The following is an 18,204-nucleotide window of genomic DNA, read 5'->3' as shown; positions in this document are numbered from 1 at the left end:
ATCGGAACGAAATGCTATTGTCATAAGTATTTGGGCACATATCTGAAAGAGAAGCTGCGGACATAAAGTAACGTGCGGACATATCATAACGAAAACTTGCTGACATAACGGAAAGGATGACTGAATGTGGGCACATGGATCAAACGGACATAGCCGGATATAACCGGACATGACTTACGTGCTATGAAACTCATATTTGCCAAAAAATGACATTCACTTTAAATGATTCTGCAAACAGTGTAATTTCATTACTTAGGGTTCGTTCAATTCACCAGTGTGTTCAAAACAAATTGAAAATACCACACTACATGTAATATAAGGCAGGCCTTCACTAAGCTCAAAACAGAAGCGCCATAAATGAGAAACTGTTAAGCTCATTCCCCTTTTGTAAGATAAGCAATACCACATCCATTGTCTTTCTCGTTAGACAAAGAACAAGGCTTTTTGAGCTAATGGCACGATTAGTACTGTTGTTTTTTATTTTATCGCGATACCAGTTAGAGGAGGGATACAGTTTCAACGATCAGTGGTTACTGGTTTATAATTGGTAAAACATGACACAATAATCGGTACGTTTCTGCTGTTTTCCTGCTACCTGTTTGTCCAGATCAAGTAAAATGCAAGTTAATATCCCCATATGCGTTGACCTTACACAGGAATCAAAAGGAGTCATGGTGGAATAAACAAATGGACTGATAGTTAAATCAATGAATGAGTGGTAGAAAATAAAGACTGATTTCTATTAAATTAAACCAGAAAACGTTTGGAGACAAATAAATCCAAATTTGTATATTCTCCAATGAAAGGATGCATGTCATTAATGGCGGTAAAGTTTATAAGTATTGTCACAGCAAAGATATTCATTTGCTTCGTTTTTAAATGCAAAATAAATTAAATATTATTTAATTTTTTAGACAAAACACAGAGTTGAAAACTAGAAAACTATGTTTTGCATCAAAAATAAGTTCATCTATGAATATTTCGTTTATGATATACAATTCTTCATTTGTAATCTTCGTTCTTTTGTTTTCAAGAAACTCAAGGAATGTTCTGTTTTTGCTGCTAGAAAATGTGATGGATGCACCAGATGGCTCATTGATTGCACTGGCTGTAATCTAGGGATATTGCATACAGCCTTGCCCATTAAACGAGTGGAGTTTAACATTCTTGCAACGTCAGCGAAAAATCGATGGAAACTACAACAATGGAATCAGATAAATATTGAATAGTCAAAAATAGTTTCTTGCTAATTTATTTGAGAAATAATCGAGTTTCTTACGGGAGACATGCTTCATGAGAGAAAACAATGAATATATTTTATTTCTAACAATAAAACGAGTAGTAAATTAACCTAGCGTTATAATGAGGTCATAACGTCATAACATCGATTATTCTGTTTTTGCATTGGTTGATGCTATCTTTTTATATCGCTTGTACCTCTACTTGTATCGGACGAGAACAATCTTTGTTTTAACTTTTGGTGTAGTAGCATCGCTTTGATATCTCTAATAACGGAAATGGAAAGTGATTGGTACCAGTGCCTAGCAGAGATCGCCGTTACAGCATGGCAGATTCGTAATAACGCAGTATGAATATTATTGTTATGTTTCTACTATTGATTAGGGTTATGACTTGCCTATCTTCATGTTTTCTGAATAGACACGACTTCTTTCTTGCACTTACTTCAAGCGGATGTATACACTTCACAAGAATCTCGTTAAGATAATAAAACTGAGAAATATATTGTGATATTTTGTTACGATATTCGTAGTAAGTTTTAGGTTCATGTTTGTTTGTGAATTTGCAAATTAACAAATTGCATTTATTTTATGTTGTATGCGCAATGAATATGCACAATATGCATTGACCAGGCAATTCTGTTTAAGAACCATTTTTTTCTAAGTTTCATCTGATGAAGAAAAAAACATAATTTATAGGATCAAAGTGAATGATTTATTTTTATATTACTTGTGATTAATATAACATACGGTGTGCAGTAATACATTTCTGTTGATCTGTGCAGTAATACATTTCTGTTGATCTGTGCAGTAATACATTTCTGTTGATCTGTGCAGTAATACATTTCTGTTGATCAACCTCTTCTGAAAAATCTATGGGGAAGATAAAAAAAAGTGTCCAAACGAAATTTTATAATTGCAATGGACAAAGAAGGAGATAGGAACATATTAAACAACACCCAAAGAGAATCACAAAGATTGGTGAGGTGTCCATGTATGACAGGGTTCTAACCCCTTGTACCGCCGAGTGCGTGATAAGTGGATGTCCATCGAAGATAATTTATTTACTATATCACTTCAGGATTTTTTTTTCCTGCCAAGATGCCAAATTCTTCACCAAAAAAAAACATTCGTCCGTTTGTATTTGATGGAAGCGAATTTATTTGGCGACCTAAACTATGACATGGGACGTCCCTATTAAAAACTGGGCCAGAATTTCGTTTGAAGATCGCTCTTTAAAATAATTTCAAACTGTCAAGAAATGAAGAGTAACAGACAGATATATTTGCTCCTCTCTGAGGAAACAACACACTCGAATCAAGTACCGAGTAGATTATTCGGATCTTAAATTAGGAGAAACTTCACAAGTGTTTACATGACTGTGATCTATAGAAAAATTATTAGACAGCCGGAAGTGATAGTTGCTTTGTTTGACTGGCTACAAGTTGGCTCTACTTGACACTCGCTAAAGAAACGAAAGAAAGCATGCAATTGCATGCAGAGTGCTAAAATCGGATTATCTTGTTTGAGTTTAGTGTTTTAAGTAATGATTCTCGTTTTTGCTTAAAGTTGTAAAACTAATTCTGCATTTCAAGTTATTGTTATAGACAAAGTAGGACAAAGAGTTAAAAAATATTCTTCATCGCAGTTACATGCATTCAAACGCTTTAACAATTTCCTAAACAATTTATACAGTTATATCCTTTATGAACTGTTGTACTATAATCATAATAATTTTGCAAGTTGTTAAATTATAAAAATGACGGAATTCCACTACCAGCCCCCTCCCATTCCAGTCATTGCAAGCTTACTAAACATCAAATGAAATCCAGTTTGTTCATCTACAACAGAATCGTTGCCACGCACCTTTCATAATGAGCAAAAGCCTTGATTATTAAACACTGCTGCGTCACCACAATGCCTGACAACTAGCCATTACGGAAGGACAGACGGACAAGGATAATCCTACGATTGTCGTAGTGGGGAACTATTTAAGATCTAAAAATATGACTACGACTAATTTTTAATGTCTTAAGTCAAAAAGAAAACACAAAGTTGATTTTGTATAACTAGTCTGATATTGCAGTATACTGCATTTCATAGCTGTTAATGCTGTACACTACACTTGGCGAGGTTTCAGTTTTTGAGACACAAATTAACGTGCTGCGTAACTGAATTAATTTTTGATAATGATTCATGGAAGGCGTCAAAGCGAACCGTCTTTGCAGTGGCAAGCTAATCGTGAGGCTCATTTATAATAATGTTTGGGAAGTCGATGAAACTCCTTTCGGTTTTTGTTGGGAGTACTATTTTAAAATTGCTTTAGGTTCTTGATGGGAGTACTATTCAAATTCTGCTTTAGGTTCTTTATGGGAGTACTATTTTAAAATCACCTTCGATGTATCATAGGAGTACTATTTTAAAATTGATTTCGGTTTTTGATGGGAGTGCTATTTTACATTTGCTTTCGATTTTTTATGGCAGTACTATTTTAAATTCACCTGTGGTTTTTCACAGGAGTACTATTGTACATTAACTTTTGGTATTTTGTGGGAGTACTATTTTTAATTTGCTCTGAGTTTTTTTGTTTTTAATGAGAATACTACTTTAAATTTGTTCCCGGGAATCGCCGAGTCAAATTGTATGTATCGAAATGTAAAAAAGACTGGAGTGACTTCTGTGAATAAGACTTTTTTTTGTTGTTGCTGTGGTTTGTGCATACGCAATGAGTGAAACAATGGCTAATGGAGTAGGTCAAGGACGCTTATCATACCTGACCTTTGCATGTCTTTGGTCCGACCTTACATACAGACTTGTCAGAATTAATATCGCTTGTTTGACAGATAACAGTGTCATTAATCTATAAAGACCAACACCAATGAATATCTAATACATCCAGTAGCCGCCTTGGTCCTAATTTTGCGTCAAGACCAATCAATATTAGGCACAAAAATTTACCAGGCACGTGCGGAAATGCAAAAGGTATGCGTATCGAGGAACCATTGTTATTGTTGTCATGTTCTTTTGATGATGAGAGTATCAATCATATCGAGAACTGTCTTGTATTTATTAGTTTAACACATAAATGCCAGAAGGGAAAAGCGAGGAGCGGTCTACAACTTATTCTTATGTCCTTGTCGATCAACGAAAACACTAAAACAACGCCAAGCATTAAACTTCAGAAAACATAGCTTGACGACTGATGGGTATTTTTGTTGTTGTTGTCTTTATTATAATTTCCTCAAGTACAGTACCATACCGTAAACAGGATCCTAGCGTCAACATGATTATCGGGCGTGCGATTCCAATATAAGCGAGAATTCCGAATATTCACTTCGCACATGGATCTTCTAATTAACATCTGTATTGGACACGTTCATTCTTACACTTCGACATAAAATATGACATTTCCATCAAGAACGCGGGAGAAAAGCTTGCGAAAATGTCTACGTTTTGCCATGCAATAAAAGATAACTGGAGAAAGAGCAATGCTTCTTGAAATTGTAACTTGCTATGGTCTATCAGAAACTTATTCATCTTAGCAAAATATCCTATTTCGACATACAGTCAATCTTGGTGTCCAAAACTACACCACAAGGTGTGGAAAAAACGGGATAGGAAGCCAGTGAAAGATGCATTAAGCTGTGTGGATTAATCTTGGTCTATTCTCAGATCATAGTTTGGGTTTTCCAGAAAAAAATGGTGCGACGTATTAAAATCCCTACTAATTTTACCCCAATTCAAGAAGATTTTATATAATTTTCAAACAATCACAAAATCAAATGTTTAAATTTACGCTTTCTTCTACTAAAATGGCACATAAATTTACACGCATAACCAAAATTAACCCATTCACCGGAAACTTATGGTTTATATCACAGCATAGTTGGAACGAGGATGAAAACTAAATAAATTGTCTTATTTTATCTAAAGTCCTTAATCCTTTTTGTTTTCTTTTTTCTAACGCATACGCCAGCATAACAAATTTAATAATTTAGTACGAAGTAAATGGTCACTCCTCAGGTGAACACCGCCACAGATGTTATTGTCCAAAGATAGGTATTTGGTCAGCAGTCAGGTTTCAACTTTGTTTAATCAGTGCTCGGTCATTCACTGTGTTATCTTTGTTTCTGTTCTTACTTTTAAAATTATAAACAAATTTCTACATTGTATTGATAATAAAACGTTGGGGTTTTTTTTCACTTTTTAAAATCATTTTTGTATGGCCAGTTTCTGCGACCGTTCTTGCTACCCATTTTTCTGGTCACCTCCAGATCATTCACTTCTATCTGATGTTGTTTCAGAACTGCCTTTGATGAAATTAGAATCTGTTTTTATTATTATTGAAATGCTTATCACACGAATTTATTTAAGTCGAGCTCTAGTAGTTATTATCGATCTAATAGACAACCATCTTTCTTAAAACAGATCCACTAAAGTTTGTCGTTGAACAAAGTAATAACATGGTCCGGTGTATGTATAGATTGTATCTTCAACAATAGGGATAGTAAATAACACTTCTTTGCTAATTACCAGGCTGCCTGACGATAAATTAATCAAAAAGGCTCAGGAAACTTGCTATCTTCATTAGGTACCGCAACTAATAGATGCTTTTGTGTTGTCCAGGAATGGTTCTTGTCACTCATTCAAACATGCTCCGTGCATCTGGCTTAGAAGACGATAGTCTACAACTACAGTTTACGCCGACGTAAATCAGAAGCGGAATGAACTTGGCATAAGATTTCAGAGATTTCAGAACTGCAAATCAACATCTAAAAATGGCTTATGCTCTTTTCTCTTTTACAATACATTTGTACTTTCATATTTACTTTGAACTTTATATATATATATATATATATATATATATATATATATATATATATATATATATATATATATATATATATATATATATATATATATATATATATATATATATATATATATATATATATGTGTGTGTGTAGATATATCTGACGGGGATTAGATTATTGACTGCGTTGTGTAACATCTACTACTCAGATATTCACCGAGATTCTGAGAGCCTTGTGGTAATGAGAAGGAAACCAGTAGTAATTTATAATTAACTAAAAAATCGTAATAGAGAGAAACTTGAGAAGTTATGCCTTTCCACATACGATCATTCGACGTACCATCCATTTTTTCCGTAATCATCAAACCATTTTTATAGCAATTTCAACCAAGGTGCTCAGTGGGTTGAGAAGAAGACAAAAAAGGCATATAGGCAGCCAGAGCTACAAGATAACAGCACACACACCACCCCCACCCCCAACAAAGTTACACAACAAAACAACATATAAATGTTGGGATCCCCAATGTAAATACATGTATTTCGCCAGCAAATTTGACAACCACTCTAATTAGACTCATCTACTGCGTATCTGCTTAATATTTAGCTCAATATTTTGCCTGCCAGGAGATTATAAATGTATTAAGTCCTTGTATGTGGATCATTTTTTACTTCTCAGTATCGTCTCTTCATCATACAGACTGGTTCTTTCAACAAAGAGTCTTATTACAGCTAAGGAATAACTGGGGGAGAAGAAAAAAAATAGAATTGTTCTAAAATGTATGCAAGCGTCATAGGAGGAAAATATTTCCCATATTGAAGATAGAAAAAAAGAGCTATATATTGATAAGAAGTAAATGCATATTTTTTTCTCAAGTTTCAAGGTTATTTCATGTCTCAATGTTTTCAGCAATGCATGCATAAAACGTTATCACTCAATGATCAAGATTGTTAACTGATATTCGACATGAAATATTGGCAAAACGAAGAGTGGCATTAGGCGAAAAATTCGCTTTTTTCTACCTATTTTTCACCGCTATTTCCCATTCTTTGTTTCTTTTTTATGCTTGGTGTTTTACCCTCGTAAAGACGTTTAGGAAAACATGTTTTGATGTATCAAAATAGCTCCTATGACGGGGACGACGAATACATACAGTGTTTCTATAATATTTCAGTGTGCGAGTCTTACTGGCAATCAAACGCTACATGCATGTAATAATGCAAAGAGAAGTAATACAGATATCAAATTGGCATAAAACGAACTGCTCAGATAGCCTTTTGTGAAAGAGAATGAAAACCAGTCCACTGAATCCATATACTGATTTTATTACATAAGTACTTATTTGACCCAAAAGTGAAAATTCTCCCAACATCAGAAAGTTTCGGGATTCTAGAAATATGTTTGTTCAACATGTTCCAAGATATTGTAACTTAATTCATATTATATTCAATTTGTATATTTTTCTCTTTACTGAGAAAGTATTTACTTGACTCGCCAGTTTCCGGACCTTAAAACTATAGGATTAATTTTTTTTTTCTTTATTAAGTTATTTCTTTCTTTAAATACAATGCTACCATCACCGTAAATAATGAACTTCGCTGGGTTGGCTGTATAATTTGTATGTATTGTCTCACTAAACATATTAACTTCAAATATTAGTGATTAAAGCTTTACCATAAAATAACTCTTTTATATTTAAAGATACTAATTAGCACTTTCAAATCCATTAATATATCTCTTGTCTAGACTTAACATTCACTTTTCAGCCCACTACATCAATTAAACAAGGCACATTGAAAGATATGTGTATATTTCAGTGATAGTAGAAGGTCGGCGTCGTTGCATGTTTATTTTTGCTGTTGTGGGTTTTAACGCACTTTTTCAGCACATGACAGGCTATACATAGCGCCTGTTTAATTGGTGGATTGAAAACCCCGGGAAGAACTACAACGCGCGGGAGGCTACTGCAAACTTTGTCATATGCATACGTGAGCCGAGCTCGAGACTCGAACCCATGCGGACAGAGGTGAGATGTCAGTTATCGGTAAAGATGAGCGCTATAGACCACTCGGCCACCCGGAGCCACCATGACTGATTTGAAGGTCCAGAACACTAGTCGTTTGATTGACTTGTTGGGGCAAGGAGTAAGGGGGAATTATGCGACTGGGAGTGACATCATGTTACGTGTCTGCGGCATGATGTCCTAGTGCTATACATCACTATAAACTGCCATGCTGCAGATTTCGTAGCGATATGACTGAAAATTGTTTAAAGCTATGTTAAAAATCCAAATCACACACATGCGCGCGCGCTGTCCTATATAGTGAAAACATATAAGTAAGACAACACAGATACAACAATTTGTTGTCATGTCTTCATAATGATATCAACAAATGAGGAACATATTAACATCTTTTTAAAAGTAAACTAGCCATTTTGTTTTCCGTAAATGTCAAGAAGCCGAAGAAGCTAATAAAATGCTTTACGAAGTGAAACTAACATACGAGGTTTTCACTCTTTCTTTCTGTATATCTTTGTCCGTCCGTCCGTATGTTTTGTCTGTCTGTCGGTCTGTCTCTGTGTTTCTCTCTTTAATACTTTACAATTAAACTTAAATATTTGTAACATAACTATGTTTATATATATATATATATATATCGTTCTGTTATCGTTTGAATCTATTAAAATTCTAAATGAGACGACAATAAATTATCAGAATGGACATTAACTTTTTCAATAGTGTATGTTCTTGCTTGGTGAACTTGTCTGTTTCTTGTTACCGTATTCATAGGCAACGTATTTTCAGCACGATTGGTAATACCAGTTTAAAGGCAGAAAGAAATATGGACTTAAATCGACATAGGATATAAATAAGACGAGAAAAATCAGTTTATAAAGCAAAATAAAATCGATTTCAATGGAGCTATTCTTTCAGTGGTTTGAAAAGATATTTGTTTTATGCAATGTCATACCGTTTCATGAACATATTGATTTCTGTTAGCCTCATTTCGTAACAGACATATTTTCTTTCTCAAAATTATTGACAATTGCTTTGCATATGTGAGTTTGAAGTTTATCATGGGTGCTAATTCTATCTTTGTTATCTATTGATTCGCACTTTAGGAATATGTAAAAACATGGACAAAGCACTTGGTTATCGTCTGCTTATACCTGCATGCAAAAGCATGTTGGGCAAAAATCTATAAATTCCACCTACTTATCCCCTATTACTTAATCTGAGGTCTGGGCGTGACCTGAAATTCTTCAAATCAAACCAGTTTAATACTCACGATGTTGCCGATTCCTGATAAATGTCCCTTCCGAAAGCACGAATCTAATGCCTCGTCGTGGTCAAAGAAATTAGTGGGAATCCGGTACGAATCAGCCCTTGTGACAGAATGTCGGATATAGCCAGTAATCACCGATTTATTACTTCCAACATCTGGAAAAGAGTTTACACGTAATAAATTCAATACTTTGTGGAGATTAAGACGGATTCTGGCAAGAAAAGGGGCCTGTCTGTAATCAGCCAGGCTGTACACAACGTCTGTATTTGCATTACCCCCGTATGCGCTTTCTCGTTTCTGTTCTTTGTGTGTAAAATAAATAATACCGATCGAGGGTGAAATTGGTCGGTCATTATCTCAGGACTAATGTTTTGGGGGACGACAAAATCCTTACCTTAAGTGACCTCCAATTTTCCATACACAAACATAGTGCCATTTTGGGGGAAAAATGTGTACAGTGCGGCACAACTAAAGAGTCTTGAAAACATAAGTAAAAGACTAATTGAATCACACACTATCCCCGTCCGGTCACAGATTGATTGAAACCCAACACTATTCCCACCGGTCACCGACTGATAGAATCCCACCATTATCCTCATCTGCCAATGTAACTTAGATGCAGAACTTTGGAAAAGGAAAAGAAAAATATATTATTTATTGTGGGCAGCCTGACAAGTAGCAAGTAGACCCTTTTTTGATCAGTAGCTTGTTGCTAGGAATACTTAATTTATATATATATATATATATATATATATATATATATATATATATATATATATATATATATATATATATATATATATATATATATATATATATATATATATATATATATATATATATAAACCCAAACCCACAATGTCAAGCGGAGCGCTCCGGTGGTCTAGTGGTAAGAGCGTCCGCCTCGGAAGTGTGAGGTCGTGGGTTCGAACCCCAGCCGAGTCATGCCAAAGACTTACAAAAATAGTATTAACAGCTGCCTCGCTAGGCACTCAGCATTACATTAAGAGGTTAGTGTTACGACTGGTCGGCCTGGTGTCAGGATAATGTCACTGGGTGGGACATCATGCTACATGTCTGCGGCATGATGCCCAAGTGCTAGACATTATAAACTGCCACATTCAGACATCGTAGCGATATGACTGAAACACTGTTAAAGCTACGTTAAAAATCCAAAATCACACACACACACACACACACACACACACACACACACAATGTCATGCGCACATACTCAGATAAAGGATAGACTAATTTAAAAGTTAAGGACTCAACATCGTCTAGCTCTATGTATTGTTGGTACCCCAAACTTGTATCCTAAAATCTTCAATCGGGCGGGGGCTGGGGGTGCTTTTGCGTCCCATTTGGGTACAGATAAACTGAAAATAGAAAATTTTTACTATGCCAGCTCTCACATTTATGAAGTGTCCAGCTATAAATATTGCAGGTCACACTATCTTGATGGTGTTTGTATCCTTTTCTATGATCCGGAAAATGTTTAAACGCTTGCGATCGAGGGAGACACTTAAAGTTGAATGTACAGAGAGATTCAATGTTTCTTGATTGGAGGAAAAGAATACAACATAGTTGCATCTCGAGTACATCAGTTCTACTACCGACTGTATAAAACAAAAACCTGTGTTAATGCGATTTTGTAATAAAAATGGAAAGTAGAACTATTGCGAGGAAAATTGAAATGTGCAACGTGTTTGTCGTTCTTTATGCCAAATAAGTTTTAACAACGAAGCAGTTAGAAATACCTTTTTACAAATCTGAATTTCAAAAAGATAACTTTTGAATGTCAAATGACTTGAATCAAATTCTTCACAGTTCTCTTATAATAAATAGAGGATATTGTAGGAGTGTTCATTTCGAACGAAATTTAGAAGGCAAGTCAAATAATTGTGACACTTGGCGAGCAAACTATTAAATGTACTAGACTTATGTCATAAACTTCGTTTGAAATGAGCTCTATTGTAAGATAGTTATCGCATGAGAAACACTGAATTTATTTGACCAAAACTGAAGAATAGTACTGTGTAATGGCTTTAAAATATATTCGGATGCCTCGGTCATTACGCTGTCCTATCCATGAAGTTATAACGTCTGTTGTTGCATTATTATATGTTATTGCGTGTAGTGCATATATAACAATTATAATATGAGTATATTATTCTAAGTAACATAGTAATAATGTGATAAGTTTTGATTTGTTTTCTTACGATAACTATCCATTATATAGCTTGAAGTAAGAGTGACAGACAGACTGACAGACAAACACTGCTGTGGTGGTGAATATAATTGATTGTTTTCTATTTCAACGAAGTTTCCAGCTCCATTCCGCTCCGGAGTATTTAAATAGACGATAATTATGCGAACCAGTGGTTAATGTCTTATAGACACGAATCAGGCATGGAAAAGCATTAATTAGTTTCTTCAATACAGCCTTAAGTGTAAACGGCAGATTTTAATTTAGACAGCTTCTTCTTTAAATACTGACTATCTTAATCTGGAAAGCAATTCAAATAAAAGAATAAATAAGAATTAACGCTATTTACAATCACAGTATCGCAGTAATCAAGCAATGAAACAATCCATGCGCTGGATTGTTTGGCAAACATTGCTGTTATTTCTCGCAAATTAAACACTCTGCCATCGGTACGCTGTCTAAAACAAATCAACCGTATGCAATCAAATACATGTTCATCTATGCTATTTTGGTGAGGGAGCCCTGTTATCCAAGCCGCCATCTTGAGTGCCACATGGTTTATTTCTTCGGGCGTTTTCTGTCACTTTTGGCATCTTGAATGGTTGGGCATAAAGTAATATCAAAGGTCACTTGGTAATGTTCCGATTCCAGTATTAAAGAGTTCGTTTTGGAAGAGAAATACGTTTATGTCAAATTTCAAAACTTTATCCATGGCTGACACGACTTTGAACGCTCTCTTGCAAAGTCTCTGATAATCCTAACAATGGAGTATTCTTAAACTTGTCTTGATCAACCAGTTATGCTCGCAGTAAGGCATACATTAATGCTTAATATTTATTTATTTATTTCTTTATTTATTTATAGAGCAATCTGTGATGTGTACATATATATGTTAGTATAAATAAATCATTACAAACAGTGCAACTTTGTTATCTCTCTTACCTAAAAATCTAACTATTTCCAAACCTTTAAACATATATATGTATCATGATACAGTAATTAGTGAGCATGTGAATATAATACAGCAATCGATGTGTGCGTGAGCATTATACAGCAATCGATGTGTACGTGAGCATTATACAGCAATCGGTAAGAATGTGATTATTATACATCAGTCTGTTAGAATGTGATTATTATACATCAGTCTGTTAGAATGTGATTATTATACATCAGTCTGTTAGAATGTGATTATTATACATCAGTCTGTTAGAATGTGATTATTATACATCAGTCTGTGATAATGTGGTTATTATACATCAGTCTGTGAGGATGTGATTATTATACATCAGTCTGTGAGAATGTGATTAATTTAAATCAGTCTGTGAGGATGTGATTATTATACATCAGTCTGTGAGGATGTGATTATTATACATCAGTCTGTGAGAATGTGATTATTATACATCAGTCTGTGAGAATGTGATTAATTTAAATCAGTCTGTGAGGATGTGATTATTATACATCAGTCTGTGAGAATGTGATTATTATACGTCAGCCTGTGAGAATGTGATTAATATACATCAGTCTGTGAGAATGTGATTATTATACATCAGTCTGTGAGAATGCGATTATTATACATCAGTCTGTGAGAATGTGATTAATTTACATCAGTTTGTGAGAATGTGATTATTATACATCAGTCTGTGAGAATGTGATTATTATACGTCAGTCTGTGAGAATGTGATTATTATACATCAGTCTGTGAGAATGTGATTATTATACATCAGTCTGTGAGAATGTGATTATTATACATCAGTCTGTTAGAATGTGATTATTATACATCAGTCTGTGATAATGTGGTTATTATACATCAGTCTGTGAGGATGTGATTATTATACATCAGTCTGTGAGAATGTGATTAATTTAAATCAGTCTGTGAGGATGTGATTATTATACATCAGTCTGTGAGGATGTGATTATTATACATCAGTCTGTGAGAATGTGATTATTATACATCAGTCTGTGAGAATGTGATTAATTTAAATCAGTCTGTGAGGATGTGATTATTATACATCAGTCTGTGAGAATGTGATTATTATACGTCAGCCTGTGAGAATGTGATTAATATACATCAGTCTGTGAGAATGTGATTATTATACATCAGTCTGTGAGAATGCGATTATTATACATCAGTCTGTGAGAATGTGATTAATTTACATCAGTTTGTGAGAATGTGATTATTATACATCAGTCTGTGAGAATGTGATTATTATACGTCAGTCTGTGAGAATGTGATTATTATACATCAGTCTGTGAGAATGCGATTATTATACATCAGTCTGTGAGAATGTGATTAATTTACATCAGTTTGTGAGAATGTGATTATTATACATCAGTCTGTGAGAATGTGATTAATTTACATCAGTCTGTGAGAATGCGATTAATTTAAATCAGTCTGTGAGGATGTGATCATTATGCATCAGTCTGTGAGGATGTGATTATTATACATCAGTCTGTGAGGATGTGATTATTATACATCAGTCTGTGAGAATGTGATTATTATACATCAGTCTGTGAGAATGTGATTAATTTAAATCAGTCTGTGAGGATGTGATTATTATACATCAGTCTGTGAGAATGTGATTATTATACATCAGTCTGTGAGGATGTGATTAATTTAAATCAGTCTGTGAGGATGTGATTATTATACATCAGTCTGTGAGAATGTGATTATTATACGTCAGCCTGTGAGAATGTGATTAATATACATCAGTCTGTGAGAATGCGATTATTATACATCAGTCTGTGAGAATGTGATTAATTTACATCAGTTTGTGAGAATGTGATTATTATACATCAGTCTGTGAGAATGTGATTAATTTACATCAGTCTGTGAGAATGCGATTAATTTAAATCAGTCTGTGAGGATGTGATTATCATACATCAGTCTGTGAGGATGTGATTATTATACATCAGTCTGTGAGAATGTGATTAATTTAAATCAGTCTGTGAGGATGTGATTATTATACATCAGTCTGTGAGAATGTGATTATTATACGTCAGCCTGTGAGAATGTGATTAATATACATCAGTCTGTGAGAATGCGCTTATTATACATCAGTCTGTGAGAATGTGATTAATTTACATCAGTTTGTGAGAATGTGATTATTATACATCAGTCTGTGAGAATGTGATTAATTTACATCAGTCTGTGAGAATGCGATTATTATACATCAGTCTGTGAGAATGTGATTATTATACATCAGTCTGTGAGAATGTGATTATTATACATCAGTCTGTGAGAATGTGATTAATTTACATCAGTCTGTGAGAATGCGATTATTATACATCAGTCTGTGAGAATGTGATTATTATACGTCAGCCTGTGAGAATGTGATTAATATACATCAGTCTGTGAGAATGCGATTATTATACATCAGTCTGTGAGAATGTGATTAATTTACATCAGTTTGTGAGAATGTGATTATTATACATCAGTCTGTGAGAATGTGATTAATTTACATCAGTCTGTGAGAATGCGATTATTATACATCAGTCTGTGAGAATGCGATTATTATACATCAGTCTGTGAGAATGCGATTATTATACATCAGTCTGTGAGAATGTGATTAATTTACATCAGTCTGTGAGGATGTGATTATTATACATCAGTCTGTGAGAATGTGATTAATTTACATCAGTCTGTGAGGATGTGATTATTATACATCGGTCTGTGAGAATGTGATTATTATACATCAGTCTGTGAGGATGTGATTATTATACATCAGTCTGTTAGAATGTGATTATTATACATCAGTCTGTGATAATGTGATTATTATACATCAGTCTGTGAGAATGTGATTAATTTAAATCAGTCTGTGAGAATGTGATTATTATACATCAGTCTGTGAGGATGTGATTATTATACATCAGTCTGTGAAAATGCGATTATTATACATCAGTCTGTGAGAATGTGATTAATTTACATCAGTCTGTGAGAATGTGATTATTATACATCAGTCTGTGAGAATGCGATTATTATATATCAGTCTGTGAGAATGCGATTATTATACATCAGTCTGTGAGAATGTGATTAATTTACATCAGTCTGTGAGAATGTGATTATTATACATCAGTCTGTGAGAATGCGATTATTATACATCAGTCTGTGAGAATGTGATTAATTTACATCAGTCTGTGAGAATGTGATTAATTTACATCAGTCTGTGAGAATGTGATTATTATACATCAGTCTGTGAGAATGTGATTATTATACATCAGTCTGTGAGAATGTGATTAATTTACATCAGTCTGTGAGAATGTGATTATTATACATCAGTCTGTGAGAATGCGATTATTATACATCAGTCTGTGAGAATGTGATTAATTTACATCAGTCTGTGAGAATGTGATTATTATACATCAGTCTGTGAGAATGTGATTAATTTACATCAGTCTGTGAGAATGTGATTATTATACATCAGTCTGTGAAAATGTGATTATTATACATCAGTCTGTGAGAATGTGATTATTATACATCAGTCTGTGAGAATGTGATTAATTTACATCAGTCTGTGAGAATGCGATTATTATACATCAGTCTGTGAGAATGTGATTATTATACATCAGTCTGTGAGAATGTGATTATTATACATCAGTCTGTGAGAATGTGATTATTATACATCAGTCTGTGAGAATGTGATTATTATACATCAGTCTGTGAGAATGTGATTAATTTACATCAGTCTGTGAGAATGTGATTATTATACATCAGTCTGTGAGAATGCGATTATTATACATCAGTCTGTGAGAATGCGATTATTATACATCAGTCTGTGAGAATGCGATTATTATACATCAGTCTGTGAGAATGTGATTATTATACATCAGTCTGTGAAAATGTGATTATTATACATCAGTCTGTGAGAATGTGATTATTATACATCAGTCTGTGAGAATGTGATCAATTTGCATCAGTCTGTGAGGATGTGATTATTATACATCAGTCTGTGAGAATGTGATTATTATACATCAGTCTGTGAGGATGTGATTATTATACATCAGTCTGTGATAATGTGATTATTATACATCAGTCTGTGAGAATGTGATTAATTTAAATCAGTCTGTGAGAATGTGATTATTATACATCAGTCTGTGAGGATGTGATTATTATACATCAGTCTGTGAGGATGTGATTATCATACATCAGTCTGTGAGAATGTGATTAATTTAAATCAGTCTGTGAGAATGTGATTATTATACATCAGTCTGTGAGAATGTGATTATTATACATCAGTCTGTGAGAATGTGATTATTATACATCAGTCTGTGAGAATGTGATTAATTTACATCAGTCTGTGAGAATGTGATTATTATACATCAGTCTGTGAGAATGTGATTAATTTACATCAGTCTGTGAGAATGTGATTATTATACATCAGTCTGTGAGAATGTGATTAATTTACATCAGTCTGTGAGAATGTGATTATTTTACATCAGTCTGTTAGAATGTGATTATTATACATCAATCTGTGAGAATGCGATTATTATACATCAGTCTGTGAGAATGCGATTATTATACATCAGTCTGTGAGAATGTGATTAATTTACATCAGTTTGTGAGAATGTGATTATTATACATCAGTCTGTGAGAATGTGATTATTATACATCAGTCTGTGAGAATGTGATTATTATACATCAGTCTGTGAGAATGCGATTATTATACATCAGTCTGTGAGAATGTGATTATTATACATCAGTCTGTGAGGATGTGATTATTATACATCAGTCTGTGAGAATGCGATTATTATACATCAGTCTGTGAGAATGTGATTAATTTACATCAGTTTGTGAGAATGTGATTATTATACATCAGTCTGTGAGAATGTGATTATTATACATCAGTCTGTGAGAATGTGATTATTATACATCAGCCTGTGAGAATGTGATTATTATACATCAGTCTGTGAGGATGTGATTATTATACATCAGTCTGTGAGAATGCGATTATTATACATCAGTCTGTGAGAATGTGATTAATTTACATCAGTCTGTGAGAATGTGATTATTATACATCAGTCTGTGAGAATGTGATTATTATACATCAGTCTGTGAGAATGTGATTATTATACATCAGTCTGTGATAATGTGGTTATTATACATCAGTCTGTGAGAATGTGGTTATTATACATCAGTCTGTGAGAATGTGATTAATTTACATCAGTCTGTGAGAATGTGATTAATTTACATCAGTCTGTGAGAATGTGATTAATTTACATCAGTCTGTGAGAATGTGATTATTATAAAGCAGTCTGTGCGAATGAATTACATAAAAATCTTTTAGTGAGTATAATACATTTATCTGTGTATGTGAGTTTTATAAAGCAATCTGTGAGTATGTGAGCATTATACAGCAAACTATTGGCATGTTAGTTTAATGCATCAATTGTGAGTATCTAAGTATTACGCAACAATATGTGGGTATGTGAGCACACGTTTTCATTTTTTGTATAATATCTTCTTTCCTTGCAGTAGAGTCATCATATCAGCAGTCAAACTGGGCGGTTTCACGCAATAAATATTCTCATCTTTTTGCAATTATTTATCATGTCTTTCGCTAATCATTTACTGTTTCTTAAATATCGTATATTGGTTGCTACAGACACTGCTTTCTAGCCATGTTTATTTTAATATATAGATAGATAGGTAGATGGGTGTATGT

At 33.9% G+C, this 18,204-nt stretch overlaps 1 long non-coding RNA gene across 2 annotated transcripts in view; it reads right to left on the bottom strand.

Annotated features, from left to right (window-relative positions):
- The window catches only part of LOC149784536 (uncharacterized), a 90,221-nt gene that overhangs the window by 15,805 nt on the left and 56,212 nt on the right, over nucleotides 1–18,204 (bottom strand). For both annotated transcript variants that reach the window (XR_016413890.1, XR_016413889.1), the window contains one exon: nucleotides 9,340–9,491. This is a non-coding gene — a long non-coding RNA (uncharacterized LOC149784536). The remainder of the gene's footprint in view (nucleotides 1–9,339; nucleotides 9,492–18,204) is intronic.

Source organism: Sinohyriopsis cumingii, chromosome 14 (genome assembly GCF_028554795.1).
Source record: "Sinohyriopsis cumingii isolate HCF-2022 chromosome 14, ASM2855479v2, whole genome shotgun sequence".
Lineage (NCBI taxonomy): Eukaryota > Metazoa > Mollusca > Bivalvia > Unionida > Unionidae > Sinohyriopsis > Sinohyriopsis cumingii.
Note: the sequence above shows the minus strand (reverse complement) of the source record. Positions and strands in the feature narration are given on the sequence as shown.